We start from the raw sequence: 20,564 nt of genomic DNA, 5'->3' as shown, positions 1-20,564 counted from the left end.
GGGGCCCATGGTACTATTAATCTGGCCTTGGATATATGGGAGGAATAGCAGGTAGGCTATCACTGTCCCTGATTCCTGAGGGTAAATTGAGTAATGCTGCAGAGAAGAGGAGAAGACACTGAATAATGACATCACAACAGTATAATCCTAATGTTAATTTAAAACTAAATATTCCTCTAAATATGGCTAAAAGTCCAAAAAGGGTGGGAGAGAGGATGAGGATTCCGACACAGCAGTGGGAGCAAGTGGTGACATGGAGGTGAGTGAGAAAAGGTGACTGAATAATGACACAACAGTCTAATCTTAATGTTAATATTCCTCTAATCTGGCGACAAAGTGGGCAAAAAAAAAGTTGGCGGGCGCAGGCAGCCGTCCCCTCCAATGTTGAATCGGTGGCTACGGCCTTGCAGCACCCCCTACCTAAAAGTACTTCCAGCGCCACTGCGTGAGTCCGTCCATCCGTGCGTGCGTGCGTCCGTGCATGCGTGCATCCGTGCGTGCGTGCATCCGTGGACACATATGTCATGTGGGAACCGAAATAAACAAGCGGAGAAATGACTGAGTGAAAACAGAAATGATCAAACTTCAGAATGAGTTTGATATGGCTCATGATGGCTCATGATGGCTGTGATCTAAATGGCTTCACCTCCCACTGCGCTCCCTCTCTCTCTGTAAATCACACTCTCTCTTTAATTTCATCCGTAACAATGTGGAGCGAGCCAATGCTGTGCATCACTGTTTTATCCCTCGTCAAGCCGGGAGTCAGATACTCGGATAATAAATGGCTGGAAATAAATCACACTCGATAAGAGGACCGTGGTTTTTCCCATTCCCAGACCAGACTCAAACATTGGCGAATTGGGACCCGCTGTTTACTGTAGAATAGGGACCTTGAATAAGGCTTTGAACGGCTTCCCAACACTAGATGGAAAGCACAAGCTAGATTTAACCGTTTCCAAACGCCGCTACGCCACGGACTGCTGCTGCGTAAAAAGCCTATTGCACATGCTTCCCTGGTCAAATGAAAGCGTTATAGGAGCTCTAACTGTTGCGTTGCTGCTCTGTGATGTGGTCTTTCAATATGAAAACAAAACGAGACGATATTAAAACAATTGCTGTAGCCGTCCGGCCGTTAGCGGCGGTGCTGTAATGCGAGGCAGCTGTTGCTTCTGAGGTGGAGAGATGATGTACAACAGCCAAGTGTTTTTCCTTTGTATGCCACCCGCATGCTGACTGGATAGAGGACCGCAGGGATGAGGTGTTTTTGTAGGCTTACCCTGCACTTCCTGGTTCCTACGTGTAAAAGTCAATGGGATTTTTGTGGATGTTGGTTAAATGCGTGAAATAAGTTATGTTTAACAAAAGTTTATAAAACAGCAAAGTTTGTTTTCAGCAAGATAATCGTCACGAATGAGGACCACTTTTATGACTCTTGAAGCATAAACATTGTTTTTTTAACACGATTTTCAGAAAAAACCAAGTCATAAAAGTGTTTCATACACTTTTGTTAACTACGACCTTATGTCATGAATTTAACAAAAATCCCCATACAAAAATCTCATTGACTTTTACACGTATGAGGCAAAAGTGCTAGCAATAGCAAATAGGAATATAAACATTTACCTTTGATGACAATTCTTCTCTTTTAATGATATGAAAAGCCTTTCCCTAACTTTAACCAGTTGCTTTAGCTGCAGAAATGTAACCATAACCCTAATTCTAACCTTAACCAACCCTAAGTTGTGTTACTTGCGTTAATTGAACCGTTAGCCAACCTTTAGCTGAAAATGCAGTGCCCAATTTGTGCGGTTGAGACATCATTTTCACATGTTGTTTTGTCTACAGCACAGTCTGTGCTTTGGTATTAACATTGCACCATTTCAATGGGTTAAGCTAGCTGAAAGGCTGGAATCAACATCTCCACTTTGCACTTGGCAGGTGCTTAGGCCCTTTTCACAGCAACCGTTGTAAGGCGGTAAAGCAGGAAGTAAAGCATGTCTAACCGATACCTACCGTAAATGAGGGCCATATGGCACTACATGGAATGGAACCATCATTAATGGTATTGGTTACACCTGCCACTTCAAAACGGTTGGTGTGAAAAAGGTCTATAAGTGAATGGGCTTACAGGGAGTATTCTCAACATGGAGGCCTTCCTGACTGGAACTCAGGGTCTCTTGTTGCCGCTGGTTCCTCCATGCTGGGGTAAAAACCCAGTTTATTATTCTGGTTACAATTGATTCTTCTCCCTGAACACACTGCGGCATGTGGAGTTAGATTTGTGTAGCGTAATATCCCATCAAAAGAAAAACCTAATGCAGTTAGACTCACCTGGGAACTGTTTAAACTGATATAATGTAAGTCATGTCACACCCTTTGGAACATTTTAGACCAAGCTGGCTCAAAGATTATGAAAAGTATTTCTTGGCATTAGTTGTTGTTTTTTGTCAGTGAGAGCGTTGAACTTCAGGCAATCACAGGATACGGCTGATTGGCAACCAACCCTCTAGTGCTAGAAGCATGAATTATATGAGATGTTTTGAATGAAAAAAAGCTCTCTCTTTCCTTTGGAATTAAGAAAGACAAATTGAGGTCATTTGTTATGTTTCCTTATAGGTATTTAGCTATGGGAAATTATAAAAGTTGCCAAGGAATATGATGAAGTTCAGTGTTTATTAGTTTCAATATAAAAGCAGTAGAGTCTGAGGTAAGAAGGCAGCGCTTAAGCAACTTCAGTTGATTTGACCTCTTAAACTGTGTGTGTGTGTCTTGTGTGTTTTGCAGCTACAGAGAAGCTTTGCCTGTCGTGAAACATAGGAAGTAGATACGTAGCAGGATTTTGAGACGCTTCTGTTTCAAATGCTGCCAATGCTCTGCTATCAGGCCCTGCATCTGTATGACTGTTAACCTCAGTGCACGGCCGAGGTCTCTCACCCCTCTCTCTCTCTCTGATCTCCCCACCCCCTCCATATGTGTGCGTGTGCCTGTGTGCAGTGGTGTAGTGTGTGCAGCCGTGCAGTGTGTGTGTGTGTGTGTGTGTGTGTGTGTGTGTGTGTGTGTATGTATGTATGTATGTATGTATATATGTATATATATATATATATAAATATATATATATATATTCTTCTTTTCATAATGTAAAATATAATTAATATTAATTAATATTAATATAATACTGTAGAATAACAGAAAAGAAAGCCTCTGATACATGTGCAGTCGCTAGCCGCTTATTTTCACCTGACAGCGAGGAGTTGCACCGGCAGGATGTAGCACGTGGGATTATCATGCTATTCCCCCCAGTTCCCCTCCCCCCATTCAGAGGAGACGCTAGTGCAGCGACCAAGACTCATACACCACCGGCTTCCCACCCGCAGATGCAGCCAATTGTGTCTGTAGGAACGTCTGACCAAGCCAGAAGTACGGCTGCCGTGACCCGGGTCTCGGCGGTGGTAGGAGAGTGCTTTGACCTGGACACTACCCAGACGCCCCCTGGTGGTAGGAGAGTGCTTTGACCTGGACACTACCCAGATGCCCCCTGGTGGTAGGAGAGTGCTTTGACCTGGACACTACCCAGACGCCCCCTGGTGGTAGGAGAGTGCTTTGACCTGGACACTACCCAGACGCCCCCTGGTGGTAGGAGAGTGCTTTGACCTGGACACTACCCAGACTGAAGTGGAACCCTGAAGCACCATGCTATTTCCCAACATGCTACACAGTGCAGTTAGAGAGCAGCTCAAACAGACCCCAGCCCCTATGTCTCAATAAAGTACACATGAATCCAACACCCAACTTTAACATTTGCAGGGACTCTGTTTGAGGATCAGCTCTCGTTCTGCAGACGATGTTTTAGGAGTGGATTAAAAAAAATAGAAAAAGCAATGGCAGGAGGCAGAGGATAATGGAACATGCTGCTGTAGCCGCTGTCCAGGCCTGGTGGGCTGGACTTGTGTTCTGGTTGTGAGTCTGGACTTGTGTTCTGGTTGTGAGTCTGGACTTGTGTTCTGGTTGTGAGTCTGGACTTGTGTTCTGGTTGTGAGTCTGGACTTGTGTTCTGGTTGTGAGTCTGGACTTGTGTTCTGGTTGTGAGTCTGGACTTGTGTTCTGGTTGTGAGTCTGGACTTGTGTTCTGGTTGTGAGTCTGGACTTGTGTTCTGGTTGTGAGTCTGGACTTGTGTTCTGGTTGTGAGTCTGGACTTGTGTTCTGGTTGTGAGTCTGGACTTGTGTTCTGGTTGTGAGTCTGGACTTGTGTTCTGGTTGTGAGTCTGGACTTGTGTTCTGGTTGTGAGTTCTGGCCTGGCGGGCTGGACTTGTGTTCTGGTTGTGAGTCTGGACTTGTGTTCTGGTTGTGAGTCTGGACTTGTGTTCTGGTTGTGAGTTCTGGCCTGGCGGGCTGGACTTGTGTTCTGGTTGTGAGTCTGGACTTGTGTTCTGGTTGTGAGTTCTGGCCTGGCGGGCTGGACTTGTGTTCTGGTTGTGAGTCTGGACTTGTGTTCTGGTTGTGAGTTCTGGCCTGGCGGGCTGGACTTGTGTTCTGGTTGTGAGTCTGGACTTGTGTTCTGGTTGTGAGTCTGGACTTGTGTTCTGGTTGTGAGTTCTGGCCTGGCGGGCTGGACTTGTGTTCTGGTTGTGAGTCTGGACTTGTGTTCTGGTTGTGAGTTCTGGCCTGGCGGGCTGGACTTGTGTTCTGGTTGTGAGTCTGGACTTGTGTTCTGGTTGTGAGTTCTGGCCTGGCGGGCTGGACTTGTGTTCTGGTTGTGAGTCTGGACTTGTGTTCTGGTTGTGAGTTCTGGCCTGGCGGGCTGGACTTGTGTTCTGGTTGTGAGTCTGGACTTGTGTTCTGGTTGTGAGTCTGGACTTGTGTTCTGGTTGTGAGTTCTGGCCTGGCGGGCTGGACTTGTGTTCTGGTTGTGAGTCTGGACTTGTGTTCTGGTTGTGAGTTCTGGCCTGGCGGGCTGGACTTGTGTTCTGGTTGTGAGTCTGGACTTGTGTTCTGGTTGTGAGTTCTGGCCTGGCGGGCTGGACTTGTGTTCTGGTTGTGAGTCTGGACTTGTGTTCTGGTTGTGAGTCTGGACTTGTGTTCTGGTTGTGAGTTCTGGCCTGGCGGGCTGGACTTGTGTTCTGGTTGTGAGTCTGGACTTGTGTTCTGGTTGTGAGTTCTGGCCTGGCGGGCTGGACTTGTGTTCTGGTTGTGAGTCTGGACTTGTGTTCTGGTTGTGAGTTCTGGCCTGGCGGGCTGGACTTGTGTTCTGGTTGTGAGTCTGGACTTGTGTTCTGGTTGTGAGTTCTGGCCTGGCGGGCTGGACTTGTGTTCTGGTTGTGAGTCTGGACTTGTGTTCTGGTTGTGAGTTCTGGCCTGGCGGGCTGGACTTGTGTTCTGGTTGTGAGTCTGGACTTGTGTTCTGGTTGTGAGTTCTGGCCTGGCGGGCTGGACTTGTGTTCTGGTTGTGAGTCTGGACTTGTGTTCTGGTTGTGAGTTCTGGCCTGGCGGGCTGGACTTGTGTTCTGGTTGTGAGTCTGGACTTGTGTTCTGGTTGTGAGTTCTGGCCTGGCGGGCTGGACTTGTGTTCTGGTTGTGAGTTCTGGCCTGGCGGGCTGGAGTTGTGTTCTGGTTGTGAGTTCTGGCCTGGCGGGCTGGACTTGTGTTCTGGTTGTGAGTCTGGACTTGTGTTCTGGTTGTGAGTTCTGGCCTGGCGGGCTGGACTTGTGTTCTGGTTGTGAGTTCTGGCCTGGTGGGCTGGAGTTGTGTTCTGGTTGTGAGTTCTGGCCTGGCGGGCTGGACTTGTGTTCTGGTTGTGAGTTCTGGCCTGGCGGGCTGGAGTTGTGTTCTGGTTGTGAGTTCTGGCCTGGCGGGCTGGAGTTGTGTTCTGGTTGTGAGTTCTGGCCTGGCGGGCTGGTGTTGTGTTCTGGTTGTGAGTTCTGGCCTGGCGGGCTGGTGTTGTGTTCTGGTTGTGAGTTCTGGCCTGGCGGGCTGGTGTTGTGTTCTGGTTGTGAGTTCTGGCCTGGCGGGTTGGAGTTGTGTTCTGGTTGTGAGTTCTGGCCTGGCGGGCTGGTGTTGTGTTCTGGTTGTGAGTTCTGGCCTGGCGGGCTGGTGTTGTGTTCTGGTTGTGAGTTCTGGCCTGGCCTGGCGGGCTGGTGTTGTGTTCTGGTCGTGAGTTCTGGCCTGGCCTGGCGGGCTGGCGGTGGGAAAAACAAAGTCGGTGGCGTATGGCAGCCATTATCTCCCTCTGTGATTAAAAGCAAGAGTCTGTCCCCCTGACTCAACCCCCGGCCAAGCCGCCACCGCAGCTATTTCCCCCGGTCCCTGTGTACCATTTAATCATGTCTGTTCATGACTATTGTGGTCAGGCCAGTTTGCATATGGAGAAGGAGGGAGAGAGAGAGAGAGAGAGGGAGAGAGAGAGAGAGAGAGAGGGAGAGAGAGAGAGAGAGAGAGAGAGAGAGCTGGACTGGAAGGGTGAGGGAGCGAGTGAATGAAAGAAAAGTATCCACTCAAACCATAACAGGGTGGTGCAGCAGCAGCATAACAGGGTGGTGCAGCAGCAGCTTCCAGCGTGTTCTTACTAAACGCTGAGGCGAGCGAGGTGGGCGAGCGAGCAGAAGGTGGTGGTGGTGTCGACTGTGTCTCAGATGAACCAGGCAGACGTCTTCTGCTGGAGCTTTCACCCAGAGAGACCGCTTCTCTTTTCTCTCTCCTTTTTTACCCATTCGCATGTCCTACTCGTTGTGCTTCAGACGCTGGTCTGCAGAGCACAAGGCCAGTGGGAGGCGCTCTTCCTCACGGTTTTTTTCCCCTATTGTCTTTGGTGGAAAGTTTTTCTTGATCACTGATATAACATTGATTTGGCATAAAGTTGATTCAATGTAAAAAAGAAGAAGAAAAAAGTAGCTTTGATGTAGCAAGCTACTTTTGCCATGTTGCTCATAGCTTGCTACATTTCTCTGGGATAGCTTCAATGTTGTGGGACACAGCGCAGCGCAATGAAACAAGCAGTTCTCTATTTAAAGTAACACACCAACATTGTGGGAGATTCGCCTATTTGCCATACTCCCGAGACTGTGCGTGCAGTAGAAAGTATCGATGCGCCCACCTTGCTAGTTGCTTAGCACAATGACTGGTCTGCGGTACTGGGCTAGCCTATCCCTGTTAAGTCACCAAATACACGTTCCCAATCTCCCAAACGCTCTCATGTACTCAGCACGTTATGAAATAATAATATAAATGAGACATTGTCATTTACGAAGCAAATAACATAGCTATGTTACTGTAACTTCCGGTTTTCTCCAGGAAAGTACGTCCGGTATTACATTTCAGCCTATGCATGTCATTGAGAAACACAGTTATGGGTCCTTATCTTCAGAGATATCTGCTTGATTCATTTGAGCATCTTTCTTAATTGGCTGTATAGTTTTGTTGTTAGTTTTCACTGTATACTTTTGTTGTTAGTTTTCACTGTATACTTTTGTTGTTAGTTTTCACTGTATACTTTTGTTGCGCTGTTTGCCTTCCAGAAGGGTTCTGCTAGGAGGCTAAAGCCATTACTGCTTCTTGTTAAGGCTCTTGAGACACTAGAAAACATTTCACTGCCTTTGTACTGTAAAATATCCAGTCATGAATTTCACTTTGTACATGGAATGCTTCTGTATGAGTCCCCCCCCCCCCCTTCATTTCCCCCTGCATCTCTCCATCGCTGTGGTATTGATGTTGATATTATCCTATACTTGTGGGTTATACATCATTTGTTCCATTTCTGTGATATTCAGTGTTATTTAATATGAGCACCTTTTTATAGTACAGGCACCTCTAAATAATAGTTAGGTTACATTTGTCCTTTATTTATTTTGTACTTGATATTGCATTTCATTATGATTGTTCACACCTGATGCTCTACTCATGTGATACTATTCCATACCTGGCTGTGTATCGCTATGGTGATTTATGACATCACTGATGATGTCGCAATTGACATCCTCGCACACAGTGTGTGTGGGGCCTCTTCCCACAGGAAGATGGGAAAAAGGTAGGGCTGTCCCAGAGTCTATATATATACAGTATATTAGGGCTGTCAGCGTTAACGCGTTAATCGCGATGCGATTAAGGGCCGACCATAACGCGTTCTTTTTTTTTAAAATCTCGTTAATCGCATGCCGCTATTTTGTCCATTCGTCGCACCCGTACTTGTAGTCAAGCCGGTCGCAGCGTTTTCCTGTCTCCTGCCTGTGCAGGCATGGAAGAGAAAGACAGCAATACGCTTCTAAAAGGCTCGTTTTACTTTAAAAAAACTCCAAAATAGCACAGTGGACAAGCCAACAGTAGTTTGCACCTTGCGTAAAACGGAATTAAAATATCACCTAAGTACATCGAGTTTGAGCTATCACCTTAAAGCTAAGCATACCAGAGCAGCTAGCGGCCAGCTAGCAGCCAGCTAGCTAGCGCGAGACTCATCACTCATTCTTCCTTCAGAGTCTCGGATGCGCGGGTCCTCTAACCACTGGGAGGTCGGCTCCAATGGCTTCACACGATATACACGTTATCAATACACAGTTTCCAATACCGAGCCATTATTCACATGGAAGTGCCAAAGTTTTTAGCTCAGACACAGCCTTCTTCGGCTGTGTCATTTTGGGTTTCGACTGCTCCACAGCGCCGCCGCTGGAAGTATCGGTTCTGGAGCATGTACTGCACTGTTTACAATTGTGCATTTATTTTCTATTCAAGATATATTTTGTAGACATTGTTACCTCCTGTCTACATTGCACTTCTATTGAATTGAAAAAAAATCTAAAATTCAAGATCTCAAAGTACATTAATTTGCATTAATTTGATTCCCAATCACGACACACTGTTAAAAATTATTAATATCTAATTAAAAATGGTTTGAAATGCGAAATAATGGCATTTTAAACATGCGATACAAAGATGCGATTAAGAAAATTAATCGTTTGACAGCCCTAATATATATAGATAGATAGATAGATAGATAGATAGAGATATATAGATATTAGGGATGGGCATTTCTAGCAAAAACACTATTCGAAATTCGCTGGCCAAAGTCGACTTTTAATCGAAATTCCCAAAAAAAAAAAAAAATGTAAATTTTTTTTTTTTTTTTTTTTTGTGAGTTAAATGTTGCATTGTCTCCCCTGATTCTAAGTATAGTCGAATCGCTTGGTTTGAGCAAGTAAAACAATTTTTATAAGCATTTTAACACGTTCAGTGCCAGCGACGCCATATGGCGTCATTAGAAATTTACCGTACAGTGCCAGCGACGCCAAATGGCGTCATAACTCCAAATTGTTTTTTTGACGGGGGGGTGTCGATCTAAGCTTCTTACGTCGCCTCTAACAATATTGTAGCTATTGGAGGTCGATAACCTATTTTACAAACCCATTAGGTGGCGACAGCACTCTCCTGATCAGAGAAAAAGGAGCCAAACACACAGAAATAGTCACTGGGCAAAATGAGGAAATCGCATCGCATCCGTCCGTATGCATCGACGTGCCTCCATAAACGAGCACAACGCCAGCTGTGCCCCCAGCAGCAGCATCCGCTGTCACAACTGAGCACTTCCATGTACGCTGCAACAGCACATTCACATAATCAGCATTATTATTCCGAACTGGAAGCATGCCAGCCCGTGACAAACACACGCGGAACCAAAAAGCTGAATGTCGCGCACCATTCACTGTGTGTGCGCAGCAAACTCAGCAGAGACTGAGAGCCACCAGACACATAAGACACACCCAGGAGGCGTGTGCAGTTGAGGGGGGGGGGGGGGGGGGGGAGCACGGAGAGCAGCAGAGCAGCATACACTTCACCCAGACAGACCCAGACATCAGAAAATTCGCTTCAGAGTCAGAGATGTGCTTGAAATGTTTAATTTCACAAAAGGCTCATTATCTCAGCTCGTAGAAAAAAAGGTATGTTTTTCGTTCAATCGAGCTATCTTCTCCGGCTCATAACTAAAGAACGGAAAATGGGATCAATAAACTTTTTTTTGCAGGTGATAGAAGAGAGTCTCATCGTTATTTGTGCGTATTCAGTGTTTACATAGTAATTATTAAAAAAATTATATGACTGTTTTAAAATGCATTGCGGCCTATGTGGCACAGCAAGCAACCTTTTGCCCAAGGGCCGTGGCACTGAAAGTGTTAAGCAAGGTTTATGGAAAAATGAATGGCGGATGAAATCCCATGAAGAGGGAGAGGTTGCTTATAAAAATTGTTTTACTTGCTCAAACCAAGCGATTCGACTATACTTAGAATCAGGGGAGACAATGCAACATTTCACTCACAATTTTTTTTTTTTTTTTTTTTTTTCAATAAACGAATTTCGACTTTCAATAATAAAAGTCGACCTTGATAATAACAACGATTATTCGAAAATTCGAAATTCGATGCCCATCCCTAATAGATATAGATATATATCTATATTAGGGATGCACCGATTGCCATTTTCTTGGCCGATTCCGATTTCCGATTTTTGAATAGTCTGACTTGCCGATACCGATTTTTGCCGATTCCGATTTTTTTTCTCTAAAAACAACAATTGACAGCTTACACAAACGTTTTTGTAACTTTGTTTGAAAATTAAGATTCATAGAACAATTCTTACATCTAATGGGGATCCAAATAATCTTATCTTATCTTATCATTTGCATGAAGTAGGACCATCTCACTCAAACACATCTCAAAATAAAAGTGTTCCAGGTTAGGCTACTGGACAGAGCTTTTTTGTGCAAATACAATGAATACAAAAATTAAATTAAATCCAATAGCCTATATCCCACAGCTATCATGCATTTACTTTTCCAAAAGAAAACAGGTGCAACAGAACATCAAAATGATCCATGGACAAGGAGTTTATAGCCTGGCTCCAGACCAGTCCTCTTGAGTAGAGGGGAAATGAGTTTATGAGTTACAGTAACGATCTTCAGTCTGAATATCAGGCGGAGTTTACACACAGTCCGAAGTTTGGTATGCGTATTTTTATCTGCCATCCGAAAAAATATCGTCACGCACAGAAATCCTTGCACACTTGTGAGTCCGATGCATTTTTATTATTATGTCCGTCGTTCTATTTGCAATACGAAACAAATAGTCTCTCCTGTATCTACGTTACAACATGACTGACAGGCTGAGGCACCAGCGCTGATGTGGAATGGAAAAGGCAGGTCGGGGAATGGTGGACACAATGCTCGCGTTCACCTCGCCAAGTCGGCTGTGCACTGTGGCCGGGTGCAGCAGCACTGCTTCCCGGGTAGAGAGAGCAGAGAGAGGGGGGCCAGTGAGGTGAAGCGAGCCGCTCAGACTTGACTCCAGCCGAGCGGGACTCGGCCGCATCTCTGTCTCCACGGCTTATTTTCGACTTGCATGTGTGACAAACTGCGAGATTTGTCTACTTCACTGACGGTGAAAAAAATCCACAACGAGGAAGGTATGCTGGCGTGTGTGGTGTGGTGGCTGGGTGCCTGTCTCTGTGCTTTGGGGTGCGCGCACGTCATGTGAAAATCGGCTCACAGAATCGGCTATTTAGAGTGACCGGCGCAGATCACCGATCGAGGCCGATCACGTGAAAATCGGCCATTTCCGGTCACGTGCCGATCGATCGGTGCATCCCTAATCTATATATATCACATTTTAACTGTACTTTGGAGCTTCGTAAAAAGAAAGAGAAAGTATACTTGAATGTGCATTAAATTGTTCACTATGCTTTATATGGTTTATCACATGACCTGTTATAGTCCACCAATACATGTTGGAAGCAGCATGGGAGCAGTTTCTCGTGTGCAGATTCTATTCGTCTATTTTGACCTCTGTCCAGCACCTATAGGACTTCTGCTTTTTGGATATGCTGCTTTTGTGAACTTTCAAGTCCTTTTTTTGGACGCAGTTGGCATCTGTGTCTCTGCTACTGTAGCTGTTGCTCCATCCGGTGTGGTCCATCAGAGCGGGTCTTCTCAGAGGTGTTGTACAGGACGCCCCTTACCTCACTGACTGAGCACCGCAACCAGGAAACCCCCCACACGTACTGTACTGTACACTCACACACGGCCACAGTGCATGGACACACACACACACACACACACACATGCCCATGGCCCACACACACACACACGCCCACGGCCCACACACACACACACACGCACTGTCATGCAGTCTGTCACATGCACCAGGCTGTTCTCGTTTGTACTAAAACCTATGAAAAGTAATGCACTATAATTCGTATAAGGCACGTCATGTCAACCCCTTTTTTCTAGCAGAAAGAATCTCTGCACACCTGGGAATATGACAGGTGCATCGGGGAAAGACATCAAACTATAAAGAAAAAAGCTCCCGCACACTGTCTCACCTTTTTAGGAGAAATTTATTGAATAAACGTTTCGGTCACTAGGACCTTCATCAGTATTATGCATAATACTGAGACAGTGTGCGGGAGCTTTTTTCTTTATAACCCCTTTTTTCTAAAATTCAGTGTGAGTGCAACATTCAAGCATTGACCGGTGTGGTAGAGCTATAAAACACTCGCCTTTAACTCCACTGTTTCATCCCAGCCTGTCCAAAGTCTACATTTCAACCATATAGTGACATTTAATGTAACATTTTCCTCTAGTTCTTATTTATTGACAGAAATGTCGATAGATTTCCTCAAGTTTTCCTCATCACAACTGGTGTGTGTGTGTGTGTGTGTGTGTGTGTGTGTGTGTGTGTGTGTGTGTGTGTGTGTGTGTGTGTGTGTGTGTGTGTGTGTGTGTGTGTGTGTGTGTGTGTGTGCGCGCGTGCCAAAGTTTTTGAAAATAGACTTCAATAGACATGGGTCATTGAAAGTGCTTGAATTTATAGATTTTGTCCAAGAATAGAAATGTAATTTATTTTGATATTCTATTTACTTACAGCCCCATAAATAACTTATTCACCTTCATATAACAGTGTTTTAGTCATTTTGATGGTACAGTGACTTCTAATATGGAGAATAGCGGCTGTCATTCCGACAGCGCCCTCTGAAGGCCTGTTCCTGCACTATGTATTTTTTGTTAACTTTTACATCCATATCCTGCCCAGCGCCTTCAAATTAAAAGTTTTCCACTGACAAACTAACAGGATGCTTTTATTGTGTATGTTTAGGAAGCAAAATGTGTTTCGCTTGCAAGCTTGATTAGCGGCACAATTAGCTACTCCTCTCGCTGAAACAAGTGGAGACAAGAATTTGGGGATATTTTGAGCTATCCCCCCCCCCCCCCACAATGAACCAGTTATGAACACTGCAGAAAGGTAAGCAAAGTAGAGAGTACAAGTAGAACCAGTCAAATAAGGCTGATATCTCTGAACTAGGGATGTTCATTTTGAAAAATTTCCATAATCGAAAATCGGGAAAAATTAACGATCAATTATCGATTATCGATCATATTAATAATAATATTTTTTTAATATATATTTTTTTTACAAAATGAATGCCTATGGCAGAAAATACGAACGACAACGTGTTCTCCTCAATTAACTCTTTATTTCAATGTGTCTCCTCTCCAACACTGCTGTCCCCGGCGCATGCCGGTGTGAATTCCCCATGTTTAAAACAGTTTTGTTGGCACAAAGGCCCGTGCCCAGCCAGAAAACTAGAGACTATATGAAGCTCCACCTCACGTTAGTCGGCTGTGCAATGGAGTGGGGCGAGGAGGAACGAATTCCACCCAAACCTAGTCCAAAAAAAATAAAAAATAAAATAATAATAATAATAATAATAATAATAAAGGTAATAATAATAATAATAATAATAATAATAATAATAACAAAATCGATAAAAATTCCACATGATCGATTCCATTCCTTAACGATCAATTATCGATTTTCGATAACTGATGAACATCCCTACACTGAACGTACAAACGTCTAGCATTTAGGTGGGGCAGCACTTTCCTTAAATAGTAGAAAAAACATACATGGGCCTTTAACATGTAACACAGCACAGCTGAGAAGTGTTGACACATTCAAGCCTCTCTCTCTCTTTGTAATAGTTTTCTGTGAGCCACAGACTCATCTCAGCCACGTTCCACTCTGCATTCTAACAGACAGAAAGGCCTGTGTCATCTGGTAATGTGCAAGCTACTTCCTGTGTTTACTGTATGTGCACCTGTGCTACTGTACATACATACAGTTCACCTTCAACCCTGCTCTGCTTTCTTCCTCCATGAGCAACAACTACACATTTTTCAAATATGATGCATGCATTTCACACACACCAGTGTGTGCTCTGAATCACACTCGTTTTATTTTCTCTTATATCTGTTAGCAGACGATGACGCATCATCACGCATGATGTTACACAAGCTGGGAGAGCGCGAGACGAGAGAGACAGACAAACAACGTTACGTTGTTTTTGTCTGTCGGCAATTAAAAGGAAAGTAACTAGTCTGTTTTGAAAATGTAAGAAAGTAAGAAAGTACAGATGAAACTATACAAAGTGAGAGTTAGGGCTGGGCGATATGACCAAAATCTCATATCCCGATATAGGTCATTTCATATCCCGATACCAATATATATCACGATATAGCATATTTTCTGTAAATTCAATTTATAGTTTATATAAAATGACCACATGGCCATTTATTTATGTAGCAGTAAAGTTAAATGTTAACATGTTGTCAAACCTCACAAAGGATACATGCATTCAGAATACAGATAAGCATGGCTATTCAGTACAACACAAATAATAATAATTAGTTGCAGGGCAGTAGAATGAAACACAAACTGAACCACACCACCAGTTCGATTTTCAAAGATTACATTAGAGCAAAACGGGTAGAATAAAAGTTATTTAGCCTATTTCATGCTCCATCTGGGCCCTTCTTGAACTAACTTCTTTCTCTCTTTAGTAAAAAGAAAAAGAAAAAAAAAGGAGACTAACTTAACACGTTCACTGCCAATGACGTATTAATCCGTCAAAAAAAATCCAACGGTTGACTGCCAATGACGTATTAATACGTCAAAAAAATGAAAAAAAAAAATTTGACCGTGGGATGTGCATCTAACCCTTTTACATCTCTTATATCAATATTGGAGCCACCGAACATGTACAACCCATTCCACCGACCCACTAAGTGGCGACAGTGCTCTCCCAGACTAGAGGAAGGCAAGCAAAAAGCAGTGTGAGGAAACCATTCTCATGGATTGGCGAAAACGCTTTGGTTTTCGCGCTGATTGCTGGCGGTGCGGGATTGCAAATTTGCATAATAGATTACGGGTGGAACACACTTTGAAACACGCAGCATAAATAAGACCAGAATCGCAAAAGCTTCATCAAAGCTCTCAGAACCCCAAGAAACGAGCGAGCCCATACATCCAGACTTGCCCAGCGGCCGCCAGGCAGACAGGCAGACAGGCACAGCAGCAGCAAAGCAGTGAGCCTGGTGACGCGAGGTTACAGCAGCAGCAGCAACGAGCTTGTGACACGCCCGCTGCAGCCAAGAAGAACACACACGGAGGGAGGAGTTTGAAGGAGAGGGGTGTTTCCTGCTGTTATGGAGGAAATTACTGTTCAAAACTATTGTTTAGATGTCTGACGTCTTACTGATGCCAAAAATGAATGGTTAAAGTGACTGTTCTATCGAATTTCACAAAAAGCCGTTTATCTCAGAATAATTTTTCAGACGCTGAAACCATGCTGTATTCAACTGCTAATGCTTACATAACTACTAACTCTACAAACTAACTCTTTTAGACAGAGAAAGCACACATTCTATTAGTTCTTTTGAGATATTGTGTGTTCACAAAATCTTAGCAGAAAAGAATCCTCGGGTCTTGAAAGATGAGCCAGAATCCTCAAAAAAAACCTCTGGCAGAACCTACCTACAGTAAAAAAAAAACGGCTGGCAGTGAATGTGTTAAACTTTACCACTATTCCTTCAGATGTTGTAGTTGTCATAGACTGTGTTGCATAGTTGATTGCTCTATTGTTGACAAAAATGTGTTATTGTAAGTCGCTTTGGATAAAAGCATCCAAATGACGTAATGTAAATGTAAATGTAGCCTATAGTTCAGTCCAGTTCTCTCAGTTCGTTTATAAAGGAACAAAAATACTCCACTCCGGGATTTCATGGTTATCCAACCAACACAACTCACCCAGGGAAAGCTAAAAGCTAAAGCTAACGATAGACGTTTTGTTTTCGGCCCTCAAGGGATTTCCTTGGGATGATGAGAGGATGGGAGGAGATGTTTTGCCAGGTTTAACGTTAGGAGGACACATGCAAATATGGATCAAACGCAGACTTAACACAGTGCAAATGCCTGGGTAGACTAGGCGGACGGAGTGGAGATAACATCTCCCTGCTCTTTAGCCTACTCACCGGCTGATTTGTGCCACTTATAAAAGGGACGCAAGGGGCTTGTTGACACAGAGTCTGGTGCGTGTGTGGACTGTGGACGTGAGTAAAAAAGAAAACAGAATGAAGAAAGCACAGCGTCATCCAAATGACGGACAATATTGCCGTAAAGAGTGTGATTTGCAACACAACGATATAAACGATAGAGCATCATATGAGACGAAATACATTTTCTATCGTCCAGACGAAATATATCGTCATATCGCCCAAGTTCAAGTTCAAGTTCAACTTTATTATGTCCCAGAAGGGCACTTTTTTTTCCCCTCAGGTTTTTCAAGTTTTTCCAAGTTTTTCAAGCCCAGCCCTAGTGAGAGTTAAAAAGTTATCAGATAAATAAATACAGATACTTGATACTAGATCATCTCTTTTACGTCAGGATGACAGCGAGTAGCAGCACCTGAGGCCTGGGGGTGGAGGTAAATATGTATCTTACATAACGGCGCGCCCGCCTCTACGTGATGCAGGTGTAGCTGTGCATTTTTTTTGCACTGATGTGGTCTAGTTTGCCTGTGAGGCTCCTAGCCAAGCCCTGCCACCGCACGGCTCGCTTCACCCCTTCCTGTGTCACACATGGCCCTGACTGAAACCTCTCCTTCCTGTGTCACACATGTGGCCCTGAGTGAAACCTCTCGATGTGACTGAGCTCTCTGGCGGAGCTGCGTGTGAAGGCACAAGGTACATATAGGTCACTCGCAGCTTCGCAATGCCGCTTCAGCAGTGACGTGCACTTTGTGCTCACACCGCTCGCCCTGAAAATAACACCCACATCAACAAGGCACTTCAAAGCTGTTTCACACCGGTGCGGATGTCCGTGCGAATAATCGGCACGGACATTCGCAATTTTTTTTTTAAATTAGTTGTAATTGAAGCTTGCACACCGCGGCCGAACATTCGTGCGGCATTTCAATTTTTTTTCCGGGTGAGAACGTAACATTCGAAATATGTGACCAGTTTATCAGAATAACGCCTATTTGGAAATATTTAACGAGCAGCGAGGACTGGGAGCGCTGGCTGTGCTGACCGGTCGGACTAGCTAGTATCTGTCAACCCCTACTACTGGAGAGAAAACACTGTCGACGTGCTTTTGTAACTAACGTTAAGTGCCGACTGGGTACAGCCATCGGCTCCTCGCAGCAGTAACGTTCTGAACATGTAACTGAAGTTGGCCGCAGTGTAGCTTCTGAATGTTGCCAAACTTCATTCATACTGACCATTGACATACATAATGGACCAACGGAGCTCATTGACTTTGAAACAGCAAAATTAAGCTCACTTCTCGATATTGTTTGATTTCGTTTGATTGGTTGAATGGATTAATGCTACACGGAAGTACGAGAGGAGGCGGCTGCCCCTAGCGGAGTTCCGAATTTGCCCTGTCTCGCCATGTTATGAACGTTAGATGTGTGGTATCTATATACCGTAGTTACGTGTGTCTACTAACATTATTAAAATATCATAAGGTAACGCTATTTGCTGATAATTTGCTTAACTATTACTTCTACCGGTCAGAAGTATTACTGTTGTTATTATCCGATGTTTGTCATCAATTTTCCTCGAAATGGAATATAATTTGGAAAACGGAGCGCGTTAGAGCATGAAAAAGACTTGAAATTGTTTTTTCAGACCATAAACTCATTTGGAAAGTGTTTATTTAAGACATAGACCGAGAGAGAAGTTGGCTCATTTCCCATAGAGTTGAATGGATGTTCCTGGGGAGTGCTACACAAACTGCGCCCCCCACTGGCCATTTGAAAGAATGCAATTTCCGCATTGGCTTAAAAAATATAGGGAGGCTGAATTGGGGACTGATAGTGACGTTTTGTTTTGAAATTGGCCGCCAAATAGCGCTGAACCAGAAGAACAAATATAATTGCGTCTAACGCGGAAGAGAGAAAGAGTGGGCGTGGTGAATAAGGTGAATTGAACACCGCTGCTCTATAGTGGTAACTTAACCTTACACGTTTCAGGTAGACAAGATGTGAGGAGTTCGTCTTCAGTCAGAGAGACCTGTCCAATTAGAGTATTTGTATTAACGCCGGTGCAGATCTCACGCCAGTGACCACCGACTGAAGGCTTTGGAAGTGAGAGCGTAATGCCTTGGCTCAGAGGCACACGGGCAGGCAGGCTTTTTGATTGAGGAAAGGCCGTATGAGAGGGAACATCAGCGCCTTGCATCCACTGAAATAATAAGCTGACCCAAACCACCCCCTTTTTCACTGTGCCTTTGAGCCCGGGCCAAGCATCTGAATCCACTCTATCCCAAACGAGGAGCTTATTTTTCAAAGTGTCTCTCATTTGTGCTAGCTCGGCTCCCCGACTTGAGATGGGAGGGCAGAGAGAGAGGCAGAGAGAGAGAAAGAGAGGCAGAGAGAGAGAGAGAGAGGCAGAGAGAGAGAGAGAAAGAGAGGCAGAGAGAGAGAGAGAGAGGCAGAGAGAGAGAGAGAGAGAGAGAGAGGTGGAGTGCAGAGTACCAGTGTCATCTTAGAACATGTCAGATTAGGCTGTCTGGCTTGGAAATCCATGGCCGGGTCAGAGTTTCCCTGCTGGAAGGCTGTGTGGTGCTGGAAGGCTGTGTGGTGCTGGAAGGCTGTGTGGTGCTGGAAGGCTGTGTGGTGGGAAAATGGGCAGAGCACCATCTCTCTGGGACATCCAGATCATGGCTGATTTAAAGACGTGATGTGTGATTTTGCTGTCACTCCAGGCCACTGGACACCGTTAGCTCCAGAGTTGGTGATCGCTGTTTAAGTTTCATTACGGAACTCTGTTCACTATCACCCCTGAGTTCAACATCTCCAAACAAACCGTAAGCTGCATGAGGCAACTTCACACGTTTGAACTTTGAAACCTCTGAAATCCTGTAAGTGGCCAATTATGCTCCTTTTTCATACAAAAATAAACGTGTCCGTTTCAAACTATGCGACTGTCACTGCCCACGTACTTCCATGTGCCTTTCATCTTGGTATGTTATGCAATACATCCACTAGTGGGCAGTAGAGTGTGTGTGTGTATCAACCATGTCATGCTAGCTTGTTGGGAAGGGGATCTAAATAAAGCCTAATGTTGGCAGGTATGACATCACAGCCTAATGTTGACAGGTATGACATGACATCACAGCCTAATGTTGGCAGGTATGACATCACAGCCTAATGTAGCAGGTATGACATCACAGCCTAATGTAGCAGGTATGACATGACAGCCTAATGTAGCAGGTATGACATCACAGCCTAATGTAGCAGGTATGACATCACAGCCTAATGTAGCAGGTATGACATCACAGCCTAATGTAGCAGGTATGACATCACAGCCTAATGTAGCAGGTATGACATCACAGCCTAATGTAGCAGGTATGACATGACAGCCTAATGTAGCAGGTATGACATCACAGCCTAATGTTGGCAGGTATGACATCACAGCCTAATGTAGCAGGTATGACATCATAGCCTAATGTAGCAGGTATGACATCACAGCCTAATGTTGGCAGGTATGACATGACAGCCTAATGTAGCAGGTATGACATCACAGCCTAATGTAGCAGGTATGACATCACAGCCTAATGTAGCAGGTATGACATGACAGCCTAATGTAGCAGGTATGACATCACAGCCTAATGTTGGCAGGTATGACATCACAGCCTAATGTTGGCAGGTATGACATCACAGCCTAATGTAGCAGGTATGACATCACAGCCTAATGTAGCAGGTATGACATGACAGCCTAATGTAGCAGGTATGACATCACAGCCTAATGTTGGCAGGTATGACATCACAGCCTAATGTTGGCAGGTATGACATCACAGCCTAATGTAGCAGGTATGGATGGGTATATGACTTCTGCCCTCCCAGAAACCTCTGGTATTCACAGGAAGCCACTGAATGCCTAAAGTGCAGGAAGATGAGAACGAGCCAGTTGGCCTTTCTTAAAGGTTGGCCAGGTGCCTGCAGCTCTGGCATGACAAACTGCTCCCACCCAGCTTCTTCTACATGACTGCCATTTTGATTCTGTCACTCATAATGTCCATGTCATCCTACGGTCATTAGCACGCCCTTTAGCTGTCCATACACACTGTCACAGTGGCTCACTCATGCCTGCGTATTGTATTCCTGCGTCTAAGCTCTTTACATAGCTGCAATGCTTGCAAGTGCTTCAAGTGATATTGAGTTCATTGACGAGTTACAACTAATTCCATATTC

Source organism: Poromitra crassiceps (genome assembly GCF_964638095.1).
Source record: "Poromitra crassiceps genome assembly, chromosome: 3".
Lineage (NCBI taxonomy): Eukaryota > Metazoa > Chordata > Actinopteri > Beryciformes > Melamphaidae > Poromitra > Poromitra crassiceps.
This window is presented reverse-complemented; position numbering follows the sequence as displayed.